Source organism: Nycticebus coucang, chromosome 8, assembly GCF_027406575.1.
Source record: "Nycticebus coucang isolate mNycCou1 chromosome 8, mNycCou1.pri, whole genome shotgun sequence".
In the NCBI taxonomy this organism is placed as follows: Eukaryota; Metazoa; Chordata; class Mammalia; order Primates; family Lorisidae; genus Nycticebus; species Nycticebus coucang.
The window spans coordinates 3,152,873-3,171,800 of NC_069787.1; the positions used below are offsets into that span (position 1 = coordinate 3,152,873).

The 18,928-nt window shown below is 41.5% G+C and overlaps 1 long non-coding RNA gene and 1 pseudogene across 1 annotated transcript; one reads left to right on the forward strand and one right to left on the reverse strand.

Moving 5' to 3' along the window:
• The first annotated feature begins 1,609 nt into the window (after window positions 1-1,609).
• LOC128592397 (transcription initiation factor TFIID subunit 13-like) lies at window positions 1,610-1,983 on the forward strand (annotated as a pseudogene).
• A 7,779-nt stretch (window positions 1,984-9,762) lies between these two features.
• On the reverse strand, window positions 9,763-16,922 carry LOC128592436 (uncharacterized). Its single transcript, XR_008381867.1, has 3 exons — window positions 16,784-16,922; window positions 12,156-12,250; window positions 9,763-10,760 (listed from the first exon to the last, which is right to left on the reverse strand). It is a non-coding gene; the product is annotated as an uncharacterized LOC128592436 (long non-coding RNA).
• Between the last annotated feature and the right edge of the window lie 2,006 nt (window positions 16,923-18,928).

Consider the following 18,928-nt stretch of genomic DNA (forward strand, 5'->3'; position numbering starts at 1 on the left):
GGAACCTGCCACCCTTGGTATATGGGGTCAGTGCCTTACTCACTGAGCCACAGGCGCCACCCTAATTATACACTTTTTTTTTTTTAATTATACACTTTTTAAAAAGGTTTCAATTGGCTGGGTGAAACTGGCTCATACCTGTAATCCTAGCACTCTGGGAGGCTGAGGAGGGAGGATTGCTTGAACTCAGGAGTTCGAGACCAGTCTGAGCAAACTCGAGATCTCATCTCTAAAAAAATATGTATATATAGCAGGGTGTCGTGGTGGGTGCCTATAGTCCCAGATACTTGGGAGGCTGCAGCAAGAGGATCACTGGAGCCCAAGGGTTTTGAGGTTGCTGTGAGCTGTGATGCAAGGCAGTCTACCCAGGGGTGATAGAGTGAGACTCTGTCTCAAAATAAATAAAATTAATTAATTAATTAAAGTTTTTTAAAAAGTAAAAAAAATAAAAACATCGGCTTTCCTAGTGTAATGATTTTGATTATAATTTGCCTAGTGGTTATTCATACCTACTCAAACTGTGTATAATCCAACACTTTTCATGCCAAGAAATACTTCTTTTGTTTTTCATATAATAGAGGTATACAGGGGGAGATAGAACTAATATTTATCTAGTGGCCACTAAATACCAGGTTGTAGCTGACCATTTTTACATTCATTACCTCATTTCCTTTAAACCTCGCAAAGTCATAGGATGATGACCTGTGTTTTGGAGGCGAGAAATCTGAGCTCACAGAAGTTGAAGGACTTGCCCCAAGATAAACTCCTGATTCAAACCATGTTCTGTTCCCGAAAGCTATGCTCCTTCAGCCTGGGTAGAACACTCAGTTACAGTTCTGAGTCTGTAAGCAACAGAAACTGTCCATTTATAGGATAAGGGGGCTGGGCGTGGTGGTTCATGCCTGTAATCCCAGCACTCTGGTAGGCTGAGACAGAAGGATCGCTTGCGGTCAGGAGTTTGAGACCAGCCTGAGGTCCCTGTCTCTATGAAAATGAAAAGGAAAATTAGCCAGACATGGTGGCAGGCACCTGTAGTCCCAGCTACCCAGGAGGCTGAAGAGGAGAATCGCTTGGGCCCAGGAGTTTGAGATTGTGGTGATGTCATGGCAACAGTGTGGGCAACTGCATTAGGGAATTGCAAATAAAACAAAAATGAGATTCTACTCTACACCTATTGAGATGGTAAAATCTAGAACACTGACAACACCAAATGCTGGCAAGGACGCAGAACAACAGAAGCTCTAATTCATTGTTGGTGGGAAGGCAAAGTGGTACAGACACTTTGGAAGATAGCTTGGTGATTTGTTACAAAAATTAAACATACTCTTACTACATGAACCAGCAGTTGTGCTATTTATTAGCACAATAATTATTTACCCAAGTGAGTCGAAAGCTCATGATCACACAAAAATCTGCACCCAATGTTTACAGCAAGTTTATCCTTGATTGTCAAAACTTGGAAGCCACCAAGATATCCCTCCAGCAAGTGGTACAAACAGACAATAGACTATTATTTGGCGCTAAAAAAGAAACGAGCTATCCAGCCATAAAAATACACAGAGGAACAATAAATGCATGTTATAAAAATGGATATTACTGGGCTGGTGGGATGGTGTTTGAGGAGGAAGACCCTGCTTTTAAGGAAGAAAATGAAGAAATTGAAGGAGATACAGAAGGCAGATAGGATAAAAGAAAGAGGCTTTTTTCTAAAGAATTGAGATTATGATGAATGGTTTTGGAGATGGCCTGAATCCTTATATTGAGTCAGTAGAGCTTCTTGAAGACCTTGTCATAGAATTCATTACTGAAATGACTCACAAGGCCTTGTCTATTGGCAGACAAGGTCGAGTACAAGTTGAAGATATCATCTTCTTGATTCGAAAGGACCCCAGGAAGTTTGCTAGGGTTAAAGACTTGCTCACTATGAATGAAAAATTGAAACAGACTAGAAAGGCATTTGATGAAGCAAACTATGGACCTTGACATCTTTTGTAGTTTCTGAAACTCCATTATATTCTAAAGAAACCATATGTAAGAATTGGTATATTTTCTGCAGTGAGGTCCTGATATCAACCCATGTAAATGAAAGCTAGAGAAACAGATTTTTTTTTGCCTTTATTTTCATGCCTTTGGTTTTATAGTGATATTGGATTAATTGCCTGCCTTTATATGACCATACTTGAATTACTTATTGAGTTTTAATGACCACACATAAAGTATCTTTCCAACCAGGCAGTTCTTTCTGACTATTAACAAAGGTTGAGATATTAATACCCTGTTTCCCCGAAGGTGTGCTCCCAAAGATGCGCTAGGTCTTATTTTCAGGGGATGTCTTATCTTTCCTGTAAGTAGGTCTTATTTTCGGAGGATGTCTTATTTTCGAGGAAACAGGGTAGTTGTGTTAGATGTATTTATGCCATTGTAAGCTATACTGTAGCTGTTTAATGTGTGAAATCTAAATGGCATCTTTGACTATGATAGGTGAAATGTGCTTTATGTATTCTGAAGTTTTTATATAAAAGTAGTCTGGGAGATGATTGTAGTGAACTTTTTTTATCTTTCTTTTATTTTTATCTTTATGTTTGTTTGTTTATTTATTTATTTATTTTGCAGTTTTTGGCTGGGGCTGGGCTTGAACCACCACCTCTGGCATATGGGGCCAGCGCCCTACTCCACTGAGCCACAGGCGCTGCCCCCCTTTATGTTTATTTTTATTTTTTTGAGACAGAGTTTCACTTTGTCGCCCTGGCGTCATAGCTCACAGAACCTTAGTCTCCAGGGCTCAAGTGATTCTCTTGCTTCAGCATCCACAGTAGCTGGGATTACAGGTGCCTGCCACAAGGCCTGGCTATTTTTAGAGGCAGGGTCTTGCTCTGGCTCAGGCTGGTCTCGAACCTGTGAGTTCAGGCGTGAGCCACTGCACCTGGCCTATCTTTATTTTAAAGAGATGATATAGGAAAATACTGGGTTTTTGTTAAAGATGTTTATCTGTTTTAAAAGCTAATTTCTTTTAATATTCTTGTCTTCAGATAACAAGAATGATTTTACTTTTTTTGGAGAAATAAAGTTTCATGTGAATGCTTCCATGTTGGAAGGCTTTTTTGATTTGAAACCTTTGGGGATTATAATATACCGTTTGTTAAGTTCGGGAGAACTCATTTCTCCAGATCAGATTAAAGCTTCTAAAATAAGTGTTGAATGGCATTGATGGCAAGATAAGCATTTAGGGAAGTTTTTATTCACAAATTTGTAAGTACTTGTTCATTGTGGAAACATATACATGATGAAAACCATGTTTGTCTATGGAAACTGCCTTTTATTTATTTATTTTTTTTGAGACAGAGCCTCAAGCTGTCCCCCTGGGTAGAGTGCTGTGGCATCACAGCTCACAGCAACCTCCAACTCCTGGGCTCAAGCGATTCTCCTGCCTCCACCTCCCAAGTAGCTGGGACTACAGGCGCCCACCACAACGCCCGGCTCTTTTTTGGTTGCAACTGTCATTGTTGTTTGGCGGGCCCAGGCTGGATTCGAACCCACCAGCTCAGGTGTATGTGGCTGGTGCCTTAGCTGCCTGAACCACAGGCGCTAAGCCTGCCTTTTTTTTTTTTTTTAGTTTTCTTACACAAAGTTTATTTTTACCTCTATATTTTTATGTTGCATTCAAGATTAATCAAAATGAAACAAAATATAGGTTAAATTGGCTCAGAAAAGGGCCATATGAAAAGAAAAACACTGGGAAAATTTTACCAGTAGAAAATTACCATTTAGAGGGACGGATTTGAGTTACAGTACCATGGAAAGCACTTTTGTAGTTCAGGATATATGGGTTTCGTGTGTATGTACCTTATCAAATTATTACTGCATTTAGCTTAAAATAACAATTACAATTGCATTTAAATCATTGAATGGTACTCTTTGTGAAACTGAACTTTTTGTGTACCACTTGTACATGTTACCTATGAATCAGTATTTGGGGAAATTTTACTTTCTTAACCTATTAATACAAGGACTAAAGTATGAAATATTGAACAGGAAAAACATGGATATTACTACCTGCATGAAGCCAATCTGAAAAGGCTACATACTGTCTGATTCCAGCTTATAACACTCTGGAAAGGCAAAACTACAGGACAGTAAAAACCATGCTTGCCAGGGGTTAGGGGAGAAGAAGGGATGAATAGGCAGAGCACAGAGGTTTTTTGGTAGTAGTGACACTGTGCTGTGTGATACTATAGTTGTGGACACCTGTCATTATACATTTGTCCAAACCCATAATGTATACAACACCTGGCTTGGTGCCTGAAGCTCAGTGGTTAGGGCGCCGGCCACACACACTGAGGCTGGTGGGTTTGAACCCAGCCCAGGCCTGCCAAACAATGACAACTACAACCAAAAAATAGCCAGGTATTGTGGCAGGCGCCTGTAGTCTCAGCTACTTGGGAGGCTGGGGCACAAGGTTTGAACTCGCCACCTTCAGTATGTGGGGTCTGCACCCTGCCCACTGAGCCACAGGGGCCACCAATGTTGTGTTTTTTTTTTGTTTGTTTTTTTGAGACAGAGACTCAAACTGTTGCCCTGAGTAGAGTGCTGTGGCATCACAGCTCACAGCAACCTCCAATTCCTGGGCTCAAGGGAGTCTCCTGCCTCCGCCTCCCAAGTAGCTGGGACTACAGCGCCCACCACAACACCCAGCTATTTTTTGGTTGCAGCCATCATTGTTGTTTGGTGGGCCCTGGCTGGATTTGAACCAGCCAGCTGAGGTGTATGTGGCTGTCGCCTTAGCAGCTTGAGCCACAGGTACCGAGCCATGTTGTGCATTTTTTTAAAGTCATCTTTTGGCTGGGCAAGATGGCTCATACCTATAATCTAGCACTCCGGGAGGCCGAGGCAGGTGAATTGTTTGAGGAATTTGAGACCAGCCTGAACAATAGGGCGACCTGGTCTCTACTAAAAATAGAAAAAAGTAGCCGGGGCGGTGCCTGTGGCTCAGTGAGTAGGGCGCTGGCTCCAAATACTGAGGGTGGCGGGGTCAAACCCGGCCCTGGCCAAATGCAACAAAAAAAATCCCCGAGTCTTGTGGTGGGTGCCTGTAGTCCCAGCTACTCGGGAGGCTGAGGCAAGAGAATCGCTTAAGCCCAAGAGCTGGAGGTTGCTGTGAGCTGTAATGCCATGGCACTCTACCAAGGGCAACAAAAAAAAAAAAAAAGGAAGAAAAAGAAAAACTAGCCGGGCATTGTGGCAGGCACTTGTAATCCCAGCTACTCATGAGGCTGAGGCAAGAGGATTGTTTGAGCCCAAGAGTTTGAGGTTGCTGTGAGCTGTGACGCCACTGCACTCTACCCAGGATGACGGAGTAAGACTCTGTCTCCAGAAAAACAAACAGACAAAAAGTTGTCTTTTAAGGGTGACTTTTATGGCATGTCAATTATATCTCAATAAAGCTGTTATTTAAAAAGGTACCACCTGTTTTACAAGGTTGGTGTACAGCTTAAATGAGGTGGTGCAGCATTTTACACATGTCTGATATAACATTTGTAAATATTATTCTGTAAATACCTATTCCCTTCCATCCATAGACACCCCCCTTCTCTGGCCTGTCTCCTCAACTTTACATCCTCAGTGCTAAGCACGACATCTTACAAGGTGTTTGATGAAGGAATTGGAGGTGGGCCATAGATGACTCTAGGGCTTCTCATCCGGACTAGCAGATGGGTTGTGACCGACAGAGGCTTTAAAATGGGAAGTAGATTTTGTTTTGTTTGTTTGTATGAGGTCTGACAATTAAGTTCATGAACTCCCCTAGACAAAGTGCTGCATACCTCATTGCTGAATGTCACTACGGTCACCTTCCATGTGCTCCCCTTGGGAAGCTCTGCGCTGATGGCAGCGCCCAGTCCACCCTTCCGAGCACATGTGCTAGGATGAGTTTGTGAAGTTAATTGTCAGACCTTGTATGACAACAGCTCAGATGGCTATTCTAGAAAAAGAGTTCCAAAATGGCTTTTTTTTTTTCTTGCAGTTTTTGGCTGGGGCTGGGTTTGAACCCGCCATCTCCGGTATGTGGGGCCCGTGCTCTACTCCTTTGAACCACAGGCGCTGCCCCAGAAATGGCTTTGAAGGGTGGACTGGGGCTGGTGCTGGTGCTGGGCTCCCTGAGGGGAGCACTCCGGAGGTGATCCTGTAATACTGGGGCTGGGGCTGGTGCTCGGCTCCCTGAGGGGAGCACTCAAAGGTGACTCTGTAATACTGGGGCTGGGGCTGGGGCTGGCGCTCGGCTCCCCGAGGTCACTCTGGAGGTGACCCGGTGATGCCCAGCAATGGGGTGTGCAGCAGTTTTTCTAGCACGAGTTCACGAACTTGCTTGTCCTCATATGCTGAGTGAAGTATATTCTAGTTTAGACAAGTTGTATTTGAACAGCTTGTGGAATACACTGGTTAATCTGCGAAAAATTTAATTAAAAGTACAGGTCCCACTGGGCATGGTGGCAAACGCCTGTAGTCCCAGCCACTCAAGAGGCTGAGGTATGACCACTTGAGCCCAGGAGTTCAAGATTGCAATGAACTAACATTACTACATTCCGGCCTAGACTACAGAGTGAGGTCTTGTCTTTACAAATAAAAAAATAAAAAAGTAGCTCTACTCTTCCCATTAATTCTAGTAAAAATCTCGACTCGGGTAGTGAGAATGACTGAGATAGGAAGTCTTGAAGTATATTGCCAAAATGATTAGCTGACTGAAAATGCTGGAGACCGGCTGCTTTGTCACAGAAGGTAAACATGACTGGAATAATGGCTCTTTGTGAAGTATTATGGATTGTTTTCTGATATGATAATAAATTTGAATAGCACTTTGCGGTATAAAAAGTACTTTATATACATATTATTTTAAATTCACAATCCTCTCATGAGTTAAGTACCAACCTTCCCATTGTATGGTAGTTCCACTTAAAAACTATTTGTATTAACACAGATTCTGGAAATTCCGGATTCTGTTTACCATTGCAAGGGTGGCATAAAACACAAGCCAACTGTTGTCACCAGCAAATCAAGGTTAGAAGGTACTTAAAAAACAGGAAAAGCCTGTGGAAAATGCCTTGTCTTAGTGACTCTCAAGTGCAATATAATAAATATTGGCTTTTAGGAACATATTGAACACATTGGGCAATGTCAGGTGTGATGCCAAGAGGGAAAATGAAATAGTCATTCAATAATAATTCTTTGGGGCCAGGTGCAGTGACTTGTGCCTGTAATCTTAACACCCTGGGAGGCAGAGGCGGGTGGATTGCCTGAGCTCATGGGTTTGAGACCAGCCTGAGCCAGAGAGAGACCTCGTCTCTAAAAATAGCCAGGTGTTGTGGTGGGCGCCTGTAGTCTCAGCTACTAGGGAGGCTGAGGCAAGAGAATCACTTAAGTCCAAGAGTTTGAGGTTGCTGTGAGCTGTGATGCCATGGTACTCTAGCAAGGGTGACAAAGTGAGACTCAGTCTCAAAATAATTGTTAAAAAAATAATAATTCAAAAAGTTGGGGCGGCGCCTGTGGCTCAGTGAGTAGGGTGCCGGCCCCATATACCGAGGGTGGTGGGTTCTAAACCCAGCCCCGGCCAAATTGCAACAAAAAAATAGCTGGGTGTTGTGGCAGGCGCCTGTAGTCCCAGCTACTTGGGAGGCTGAGGCAAGAGAATCGCCTAAACCCAGGAGTTGGAGGTTGCTGTGAGCTGTGATGTCACGGCACTCTACCGAGGGTGATAAACTCTGTCTCTAAAAAATAAAAAAAAAAAAAATAATAATAATGATAATTCAAAAAGTGGAAGCCTAATGAACACATGTATATGTGAAAATTAAAAAAAAGAGAGAGAAAGCACAAAGAAAAAAATTAAAATCACCCAAAGTTTAAATGATAATAATTCGTTGAAGGCCTGTGCTCCAGTTACTTATTAGATACTAGGACTATGAAAGTAAGTAAGGCTTTGCCTACCCTTGACCTTGTAGGGTCTGTAATACAAAAACCTATAATGAAACTATGAAATTTGTTTTTAAGGACCTCCTATGATTTTAATTTTCGAAGTTATCGTTTTTCCTACGGTGAAACTTAAACCATAGTTTCATCCTTTATATCCTATATAATAGCTTTATGTAGAGCTATAGAAAGGTGAGTAGAAGGAAAAAGTGAGTAAGGGTCGGTGGGTGTGACATGAGGAACCTCGAGGAGAATGCATTTCGTTAGTTCCTCTATGAGATCTGCCATCAGGGGTAAATGGAGTTTTCAAGACTCATGGAAGAAACCATGGGAAAGCTAAGACTTTGGCCAGCATCCCTCTAACCTCTCAAAGGGAAATTATTTATTGGTTCTTATTCAGCTGGGACCATGACCTAAAAGCATGGGAAAGCTAAGGTAAGAAGGGCAAGGGAGTTGGAAAATTGAAGAGAGACCGAAATCAAAGGCACATTCCACCCTCCACGGTGCCTCAGGTCTCCCTGAGTCCCAGTCAGGATCAACCCCGGGGCTTACTCCTCCTGTCATTCTTCCAATCCTCTGTTGATCAAGGGTGTGCAACCACACACAATGTCCAACTGTTGTTCTGAACTTGGGATGCTGCCTGTGACTAAGTTAGCTAATGCAGACCTGCCATCTGTATCGGATTTTTCAGACATACCCAGCATGGAGGTGCTGAAATTCTCAAATGTCCCTTCTGTTAGCACTTTACTCCCTTCTCCAGCCACGGCCAGACAGCCCCACAGTGTCCCCAGAATAGCAAGCCAGCAGTAAAATCTTGCCCCAATGTCAGTGTGCAGATAATTCACATGTCCCAGGAGCTGGCCCTGCACTCGACCAGGGTCATCTGTTCTAACTGGACACACAGAAGAAATAGGAAGCAGGAACTTTTCTGTCCCCTTCCTGCCCCTATCCCTTAATTCAAAATCATTGTTAATCTGAAGGATAGCTGGCCAAGGTATTATGAAGAGTCTACAGAGTTCTTGCCCTATTCAAGGGCGGAAACTTTACTTTTAATGGCAATAGTGTATTTCCTGAGAACCTTTCCTTCCTACGTAACTTAAACATACGAATCACTCTGATAGCTGACCCTCCAGCCTGTAAGAGACCAAAGGCAGATACGAATATGTGGAGAGACCCTGAAAATGCTAACCCCACGTACTGCCCTCTTTTTCCCCCATGAAACATTCCTCTGGGTTTTATTTATTTATTTATTTTTGTTTGAGACAGTCTCACTCTGCAGAGTGCTATGCATTATAGTTCACAGCAACTTTAAATTCTTGGGTTCAAGAGATCCTCCTGCCTCAGCCTCCTCAGTAGCTGAGACTACAGATGCCCACCACAATACCCGGCTAGTTTTTCTATTTTTAGTAGAGATGGGGTCCCGCTCTTGCTCAGGCTGGTCTCAAACTCCTGAGCTGAAGCAATCCACCCACCTCAGCCTCCCAGAGTGCCAGGATTATAGGCGTGAGCCACTTCTCCTGACCCTTTCTTTTGGATTTCAATGAATTACCACACTTGCTCCACTTGGACGCCATCAACTCAGTTTTTGCCACATCCACCTGACGTTGTGTACCATCTCTGTGAATATTTACATCATATGGTGCTTCATCTACCCATATTTCTTTTCTTAATTTTTTTCATATTTTAAGTCAACCTACAATTTACTTGTGTTTTAAAAGGAATCTTTAATTACAATACAAGTGAAAAAACAGTGTAACTTGTATACGAGTACCATGTTATAACAAGATGATGACTGAGATTTCACCTATGGTCTTCTGGTTAAGAATGTTAAATATGGGCTTGGCACCTGTAGCTCAGTGGTTAGGGCATCGACAACATACACAGGAACCCAGCCGGGCCTGCTAAACAATGACAACCACAACAAAAAAACAGCCGAGCATTCTGACAGGTGCCTGTAGTTCCAGCTACTTGGGAGGCTGAGGCAAGAGAATCACGTAAGCCCAAGAGTTTGAGGTTGCTGTGAGCTGTGATGCCACAGCACTCTACCCAGGGCGACATAGTGATACTCTGTCTGCAAAAAAAGAAAAAAATGTTAAAGACGGTGTCGTAGAGGAGTTAAAAGCTGGTTAACATCAAATGGAGACCTTTTCTTTGAGATAATTTGAGAGACTGAAAGAGATTTGAAATGAGATTTTATCACCATATGATGCAACTTTAGTTGATGTTCTGCGGTACCACCCAAAAGCATTCTGTGCACCCCACCCTGTGAAAAACACTAGGCTTGGATGCTAATGCCTCCACTTAAATACCTATGATCGCTGAATATCCTACGGCAGTGACCAGATGGCTAAGGGCAGGACTTTGAAGATGACCATGGCGAAACATGTTTTCGGCAATGAGGTATATAGCACTTATTCTAGGAGGAGTTGGAGAACTTATTGTCTGACCTTGTACATCCTGCTTAAAGACATTGTGCATCGCATCCGTGAGGTTTCCGTAAGGACTAAGTAAGACAACAAAGATTGGAAACTCTCTCTCAGTAAATTGTGGTAGAATTTTTATGAGCAAACCATAAAGTTCCCAGCAATGACCTGGGTTGTGTAGATGTGTATGTGAAGTGTCCAAAAGGAAGAAAAAGGGATACACAAGAAAGGGTTAACCAACCCATTTCAGTTTTGTCCAAAGCTCTTTGTATTCTGTATCACCCAAAGTGAACTTCATTTGGGATAAAGCTTCAACATCAGTGACATTTAGAGTCAGTTTTAGTTCTTAGAGACCATTACATCCAATGGGGAAGCCAAAATCTAAAAAAGAAAAAAATACTTTCATTCTTCAGATACAATAGAAATTCTATGATCACCTATTCACATGTCAATAATATTTTTTATATGTAATAAATCAGTTATATGTAATAAATCAGAAAAGGAGTTTCATGACAGAGGTGGATAAGGTTACAGAAGTCCATCTTCGTAATCTTCTACCTTGGTAAAACGTTTTGGAATTCACAAAGCATTTTCATGTGTTATACCTTTTTAATCCTCACCACCGCCCTCTGAAAATACCCACAGCTTATTTTCGTTAACACTGTGTGTGTGGAAGAGGTATAAATTCCATGCTCCTAGAAATCCTAGTACTTGCTTTCATATTTTTGCTGTGGTTTGAAGAAAAATTACAAGAAACTTTCTATATCATTTTCTTCATGGGTAGTCTGGGAAATTACAAAATTCATGTAAGTAAGCCACTCCAGGTAATTTTGGCCAGTGACAGTTTCTTAAGGTAACATTAAAATGAGAGCTGAATTTTGAATTGTTAGCTCAGCCAGAGGACTGTTTCACGGTCAGCACTAAGCCACAGACGGGCTCTGTCAGTGCAGATCAGAAGGACAATTCACCGAGCTCCGTAGGACAGAATTGACCGTGCCAGCTTGTACAACCCACAGTTTTATGACCAAGACTGCAGAACTGTGGCTTCCGCTTTCGTCAAGGGAGAAAGCAGCAGCAGCTGAGTTGATGAAAAAGTAGGAAAAGAAAAAGCCTGACTATTAATCTGAAATTGTACTGGCTTTGGCTTGTCCGCAAGCTATTAACAGCTTTCAAAGTCACTTGCATTGACCGAATCGGAATAATCAGCATTCTCTGTGGCTAGTTGAAGGGTGAGTCAGGATTCTAAATTCTGGCTGCAGTGCTGGGGAAAATGAAAACACCAGGGAAGGAGTACATCATGATGTCAGCAGTTTCCAAGGACTGATTAAAAAATGCTAGAAAACATGGCTGGTTTTATAATGCAATAAATGTATATGATACTCCAAAAAATTGAGGCAAAAGATTGGTTGAAAGTAAATCAAAGGGCTCATGATCTACTCTCAAGCTGGTAGAAGTTTTGACGTGCTCTTACCTGGCACCTAACCTGTCACCACTTAAAGGGTATCACTGACACTGACAGATACAAAGGAAATGCTACTGACTGGGGGAGCTATAATGTCCCTAAGCTCAGCAGTATGGGTGGCCCGGAAGGAAACTCTCGATCACTGCAGCAATGATTCACACCCAAGTTTCAGAAATCATCAGTTCCTAAACTTTGCAGCACTTTGAGAAGCAATGATCACCAAAACACCAACACGTGTCATCTCTTGTCATTGACAAAGGACAGAGGCCCAAAAGGTGTAAGGAACTCTTATAAAGTCGCAAGGGAAGACTCACAGTTCACTGGACGAGATCAGCACAACAGGCCCTTTTTGAAAGCGGAAGGTTGATGGCCTCTGAGCACATGAAGAGATGCTCAGCCCACTGGGAACCTGGAAATGCCAATTGGAAAAAGGAGAAACCATGTGGGAATTTACGTTCACACAAAAATCTGTGTATTGGTGTTCATAGCAAGCAGGTTTATTTGTAATAACTGAAACCTGGAAATAGCACAGGGGTCATTTAATGAGTGATGGTTAAACAAAGCGCGGCTCATCTGCACCGTAGAATACCAGCAATAAAAGGAATGTTCTGCTGATACATGTGACAACTTCGATGACATCCAGGGAACATGGTGAGTGAAGAAAAGCCAATTTTTAAAGGTTACATACTGCACAATCCCATTTAGGTAACATTTTTGAAGGGACATTTTGGATATGGAGAACGAGGAGTCGAGAGGACAGGGAAGGAGGTGTGGCTATAAAAAATGGGCAATGGACATGATTGGTTTTTGTTTTGAGACAGAGTCCCACTGTGTCACCCTCAACAGAGTGCCGTGGAGTCACAGCTCACAGCAACCTCAAACTCTTGGGCGTAAGCGATTCTCTTGCCTCAGCCTCCCAAGTAGCTGGGACTACAGGTGCCCACCACAATGCCCAACTTTTTTTTTTTTTTTTTTTTTACAGTTTTTGGCCAGGGCTGGGTTTGAATCCGCCACCTCCAGCATATGGGGCCAGCGCCCTACTCCTTTGAGCCACAGGTGCCGCCCATGATCATTGTTTTGAAACTGTTTTGTTTCTTGGGTGGATCCACAGACCTAGATATGAGATTAAATTGTATAGAACGAAATGCACACAGGCATGTACGTGAGTATAAGTAAAATGGGGGACATCTGAATAAAATTGGTGTACTGTACTAATTTCACTATCTTGGTTGTGATTATACTTTTGAAAGATGTTACTACTGAAGGAAACTGGGTAAAAGGTATGTGGGACTTCTCTGTATTATTTCTTTCCACTACATATGAATCTGATAATGTGCATATGATTCTACAATTATCTCAGTAAAACTTTAAATAAACAGACCCCATGTTGTGCCCATCAGATTGACAAAAACATTGAAAAATCTTACAGTAAGGCCTGTTGTGGTTCCTCACGCCTGTAATTCCAGCACTCTGGGAGGCTGAGGCAGGTGGATAACTGGAGCTCAGCAGTTTGAGACCAGCCTGAGCCAGAGTAAGACCTCCTTTCTAAAAAAAAAAAAAAAGAAAGAAAGGAAAAAGAAAAACCTCACAGTATAAAATATTGGCAAAGATAAGAGAAACATGGTAACTTCATCCATCGCTGTTTGGAATATAATTTGGTATGACCACTTTCGAGAGTAACATGACAGGCAACCAGTGAAATTTAAAATCCTTCCCTTCATTGCTCACTATTCTCCTTCTGGGGGTCTATATCCTAGAGAAATTCTCCATGTGGGCCTGAAGGGATTTGCACAGAAGGGTGCTTATTATAACACTGTTTATAATAACACAAGAGTAGAAATAACATAAATATCTTCTAATGGAGGACAGATAAATGAAACGTTGTTTATTTATAATACGTAGCAGTAAAAAGTAATGAACTAGGGTGCTGGCCCCATATACTGAGGGTGGCAAGTTCAAACCTGGCCCCGGCCAAACTGCAAAAAAATAGCCAGACGTTGTGGTGGGCACCTGTAGTCCCAGCTACTCGGGAGGCTGAGGCAAGAGAATCGCCTAAGCCCAGGAGTTGGAGGTTTCTGCGAGCTGTGATGTCACAGCACTCTACTGAGGGTGACAAAGTCAGACTTTGTCTCAAAAAAAAAGTAATGAACTAGATAATGTGTGTATATATGCAAATAGATTGATCTTAGAAACACAATATTAAATTTAAAAAGCAAGATATCTATTGATATTTGTTTATTCAGCAAATATTTGAGTGCTTACTCTGTGTAAGGAGCTCTTCTAGGAGGTAGTGGTATACAGAAAACAAAGCAAGTGGCTCACGCCTGTAACCCTAGCACTCTGGGAGGCCAAGGAGGGTGGATTGCCTGAGCTCACGGGTTCAAGACCAACCTGACCAAGATTAAGACCTGGTCTCTAAAAATAGCCTGGGGCTTGGCGCTTGTCACTCAGTGGTTAGGGCAACAGCCACATACACTGGGGCTGGCAGGTTCAAAACTGGCCTGGGCCAGCTAAACAACAATGACAACTGCAACAAAAAAATAGTTGGGCTTTATGGTGGGCACCTGTAGTCCCAGCTAGTTGGGAGGCTGAGGCAAGTGAATTGCTTGAGCCCAAGAGTTTGAGGTTGCTGTGAGCTGTGATGCCACAGCGCTCTACCCGGAGTGACAAAGGGAGACTCTTTCTTTCTTTTTTTTTTTTTTTTGTGTTTTTTTTTGGGCCAGGGCTGGGTTTGAATCCACCACCTCTGGCATATGGGACCGGCACCCTACTCCTTGAGCCACACAGGTGCCACCCGGGAGACTCTTTCTAAAAAAAAAAGAAAAAAAGAAAAAGAAAACAAAGCAATACAAAGTCCCTGCTTTGTATATCCTATGTTTTTGTAAGGGGATACAAACCAATAGGCAACAGATAGGATACTATTTATGTAAAAATTTTAAGTGTGCAGGTTTGGTTTGGGATATATATCACAGATATTTGTGCTCATGGATACATATACTAATGTACACATACATTTTTAACATAATATTAAAAAATAGACCAGGAGGATATACGCCACTTTCGTGATACTGGGAGGAAGGAAAATAAATGAGACTCAGGGTGAGAGTGGTTGAAGGGAACATTAGCTTTATCTGTAAAATTTACATTATCTAAAAACCATTCTTTGGCCAAGTATAAACACAAATGTTCTCTTTTATAGTTAATTGAAAGACATTTTCATAGTTTAGATTCTAAAGTTAATGTTTCATAAATTGAGGTTTTAACACATTTCTCAAGATTGAAAAATACTGAATTATCCTTGCCAAACTCACAAGCGACTCATGTATACATTAGGATGGCCATTTGTGTTTAATTCCAGACAAAAAGGCTGGAGACACAAAGAACAAATGCATAGTATAAGATCTGGACTCTCCTTTTCTTACCTCCCTCCCCCACCCCCTGCAATTAATTAGATTAATCAGGTACTAAACCCCCATGAGGTGTGGATGGCACCCTAGTTTAGTTCACGTTAAAATCATCTGCTCTGTTTGGGATTTGTAGAAACTCTGAATAAAAAATAAATAAGAAACTGTGCAACTTGATAGGTCCTCTTTTCTCATTTAAAATGAAGGAAATAGACTAAATACTCTGAGGTTCTAGAGTATTACAGTTCTAGATATTAGATTCTAACTTACCATATAGTACATATAGTAATCTGTTTCAATTTAACCTTAAAAACTTGATTTTAATATTTGAAAACTATTTTTGTAGGTTATGACACCACATAATCAAATTTTACACATTATTCACCCTCAAAAAACAACTTAAGGCACTAGGGTTGGTGGGTTCCACACCAGCCCCAGCCTTGTAAACAACAATGCCATGGCATCACAGCTCACAGCAACCTCAAACTCTTGGGCTTAAGTGATTCTCTTGCCTAGCCTTCCACGTTGCTGGGACTACAAGTGCCCACCACAATGCCCAGCTCTAATAGTCCCAGCTACCTGGGAGGCTGCAGCAAGAGAATCGCTTAAGCCCAAGAGTTTGAGGTTGCTGTGAGCTGTGACACCTCTACTGAGGGCGACATAGTGAGACTCTGTCTCAAAAAAAAGAAAAATGACCTTTTCACAAAATGAATGCTATACTTGTTAAAAAAAAAAGATTTGTTTTACTTTGAAACTTTAAAACTATCTTCAAATAAAATTCTTCTCTAACCTTACTTTGCATTAGAGTTTCGATTCAAGGTTAAAGAGGAGGAAACCAACTAACTAAAGGAACATTCACTAAATTATTTGAGTGTTGAATATTACTCTCACTACACTGTCACTTTAAGGAGTCAGTGGGGTATTATGTTATAGGATTAGGCCTCAACACATGCTGGGAGGCTAGTAGTATTGTGTTTAAGCACCTGGGCTGTTTGCCTTTGAAGACTGCCCTATCAGTTATTCACTTTCTGACTTTGGGCAGATTGCTTAAATTCTGAACCTGTTTCCTCTTGGGGATAATAAAAGTACTTATCTCACAGTGGTTTTCGGAAAACTTATGAAGAGGTTATAAACAATGCCTGGCATATAGTAAGTACTCAAATACACATACTAGATAACACTATAATAGTTATTGTCTTATGTCAGGCACTGTTCTAACAGCTTCCTATTTATTAATGATTAGCTATTATTAATATTACTGACTCCTATTTCAAGATTTTGCTTTAGCTGTTTCTGTTTCAGAAGCAAACATAAGAGGAGGAATTATCAATTATTTTCCTTGATCTTAGTTGCATACTTTCCAAGTCAAGTCACAAATTTCCCTGCAGGCAGGGAAAACAAACAATGGGAGGGTTTATATCATCTCACCTCAATTTAATAGCAAAATGTAAAGTATGTGCTATGCAATTGAGCATTTAAGAGGAAATTAAGAGTCGGCAGGTTTTGCTGCTCAACGGGTCCCCATTTTAAGGACTCACCATAGCATTTTAGCTGATCTTCTCCCAGGACATTTAAAAATTTCCCATGGCCCTTGTTATCCTGCAACTTCTTTGAAGGCAAAGCATGTGTCTTGACCAGTCATCTTTGTGACCCCTGCCATGCTAAGCACGAGACTGAACACTAGAGGAGAGGAATATAACATCTCCAGGCAAGGGACTGTAATTGGAGCCTCTGTCTTTAAATACCATCCTGCAGTTTATCTTTTGGTGATCTTTTTCCTTTCCTATTTTCAAACATCTCTAGTTAAAACAGGTGTAACAAAGGGCATACTGGGCATATGAGCTGCTCCAGGTGAATTCCATCATAGACCTTCTCTGGAGACGGTCATAATGCCTCAAGCTCAGACTGGCTCTAGTAAGAACAGTCATTAACAGGAAGCTGCACACCAGGTAGAGAAGACCCACTAGTTGTTCCTACTCCCAGTGCCAAGCAGTAAAGAGCGCGTTGTATTTCCAGTCTTTACACTTAAGTCTTTTTTTTTTTTTTTTTTGAGACAAAGCCTCAATCTGTCCCCCTGGGTAGAGTGCTGTGACATCACAGCTCACAACAACCTCCAACTCCTGGGCTCAAGCGATTCTCCCACCTCTCTCCCAAGTAGCTGGGATTACAGGCGCCTGCCACAACGCCCGGCAATTTTTTTGGTTGAAGCCATCATTGTTGTTTGGCAGGGCCGGGGCTGGATTCAAACCCGTCAGCTTAGGTGTATGTGGCTGGCATTCTTAGCCGCTTGAGCCACAGGCGCTGAGCCTACACTTAAGTCTTTTAAAACCTGTAAAGTGGGCACCGGCCACATACACCCAGGCTGGAAGGTTCAAACTTGGCCCGGGCCTGCTAAACAACGACAACTGTAACAAAAAACTAGCCGGGCATTGTGGTGGGCACCTGTAGTCCCAGCTACTTGGGAGGCTGAAGCAAGAGAATCACTTAAGCCCAAGAGTTTGAGGTTGCAGCGAGCTGTGACACCACAGCACTTGACTGAGGACAACATAGACTCTGTCTCAAAAAAAAAACAAAAACAAAAAGACCTGTAGAACAATATGTCCAATATCTCTATTTCATAATAACCTTCATTTTCTTTGGCTATTTAAAATTTTCTTTTAATATTTAGGAACATACCCTATGATTGCATTAATGTACACAGCTACAATTTAATAAAACACAATATTTAGGAACATTCCATTCCTATATATTGGGTCTGTAACGAACAGGAAACACATTGTGCAACATTATATTTGGATGGTAAACAAAAAAACAAGTCATAAAATATTAGTATTTGCCTCCTATGGCAATTTTAATTGTCCTCTTGGCATGATATGGATGTACCCAGGCTGGATTTTGTACATAGCCTCTTACATCATACTGACTCATTGTTAGAGCTTACAAAGTCACTTCTTAGGTGTCTGCAATTGCTACACTACATGTTACCTCAAGATACTATAAAGATTAATCATATTAGCAAGAGGAAATCTATATACCTGTGTTAAGTTTCTTGGTAATAAAATCATATAAATGCAAAACACCATTTTATTATTGGCAACTCTGGTGTTATAGCTCAATACATAAATAGCTAGGCATTTACTCAATTTGATTAGAAATGAAGCCTTTTCATGGTGAATTAAAAACATTTTTTACTTTAGATGCTTTGGTTAAAAAAAAGTTTAAAATACCATTAGTCCTTAATAGAGTCACTCTCTGATAACTGCCACCCTTCAAGTAACACCTTGTTGAACACAATCTGCTAAATGGTTTACAATAACTAAGTAAGCACTAGTGATTTGATCCCAGGTTTAATGTCCGCCTCCAGCACATGTGTTCTCTGCCTTTTCATAAACATAATTTCAAAAACCACAGCCATGGAACCCAGGAGGATCCACTGAGATGAAAGTAGGGGTAAAAGAATAGCTCAAGTCTACAAGGCACCAACATAATTAATTCTACAAACAAGGTCTGTTCTTGCCAGTTGTAACATCTTAGTAGATCTGTGCACTTAATTTCAAAGAATGAGTCATTGTAGGAATGAAAAGTCTATTGCTGCAATACACCAGCCATGACATGAAATAAATACTAATCTCAAGGAGCATATTAGGTTTAACAGGAGAGTGTGGTAGTTTCAGGACCTTTTG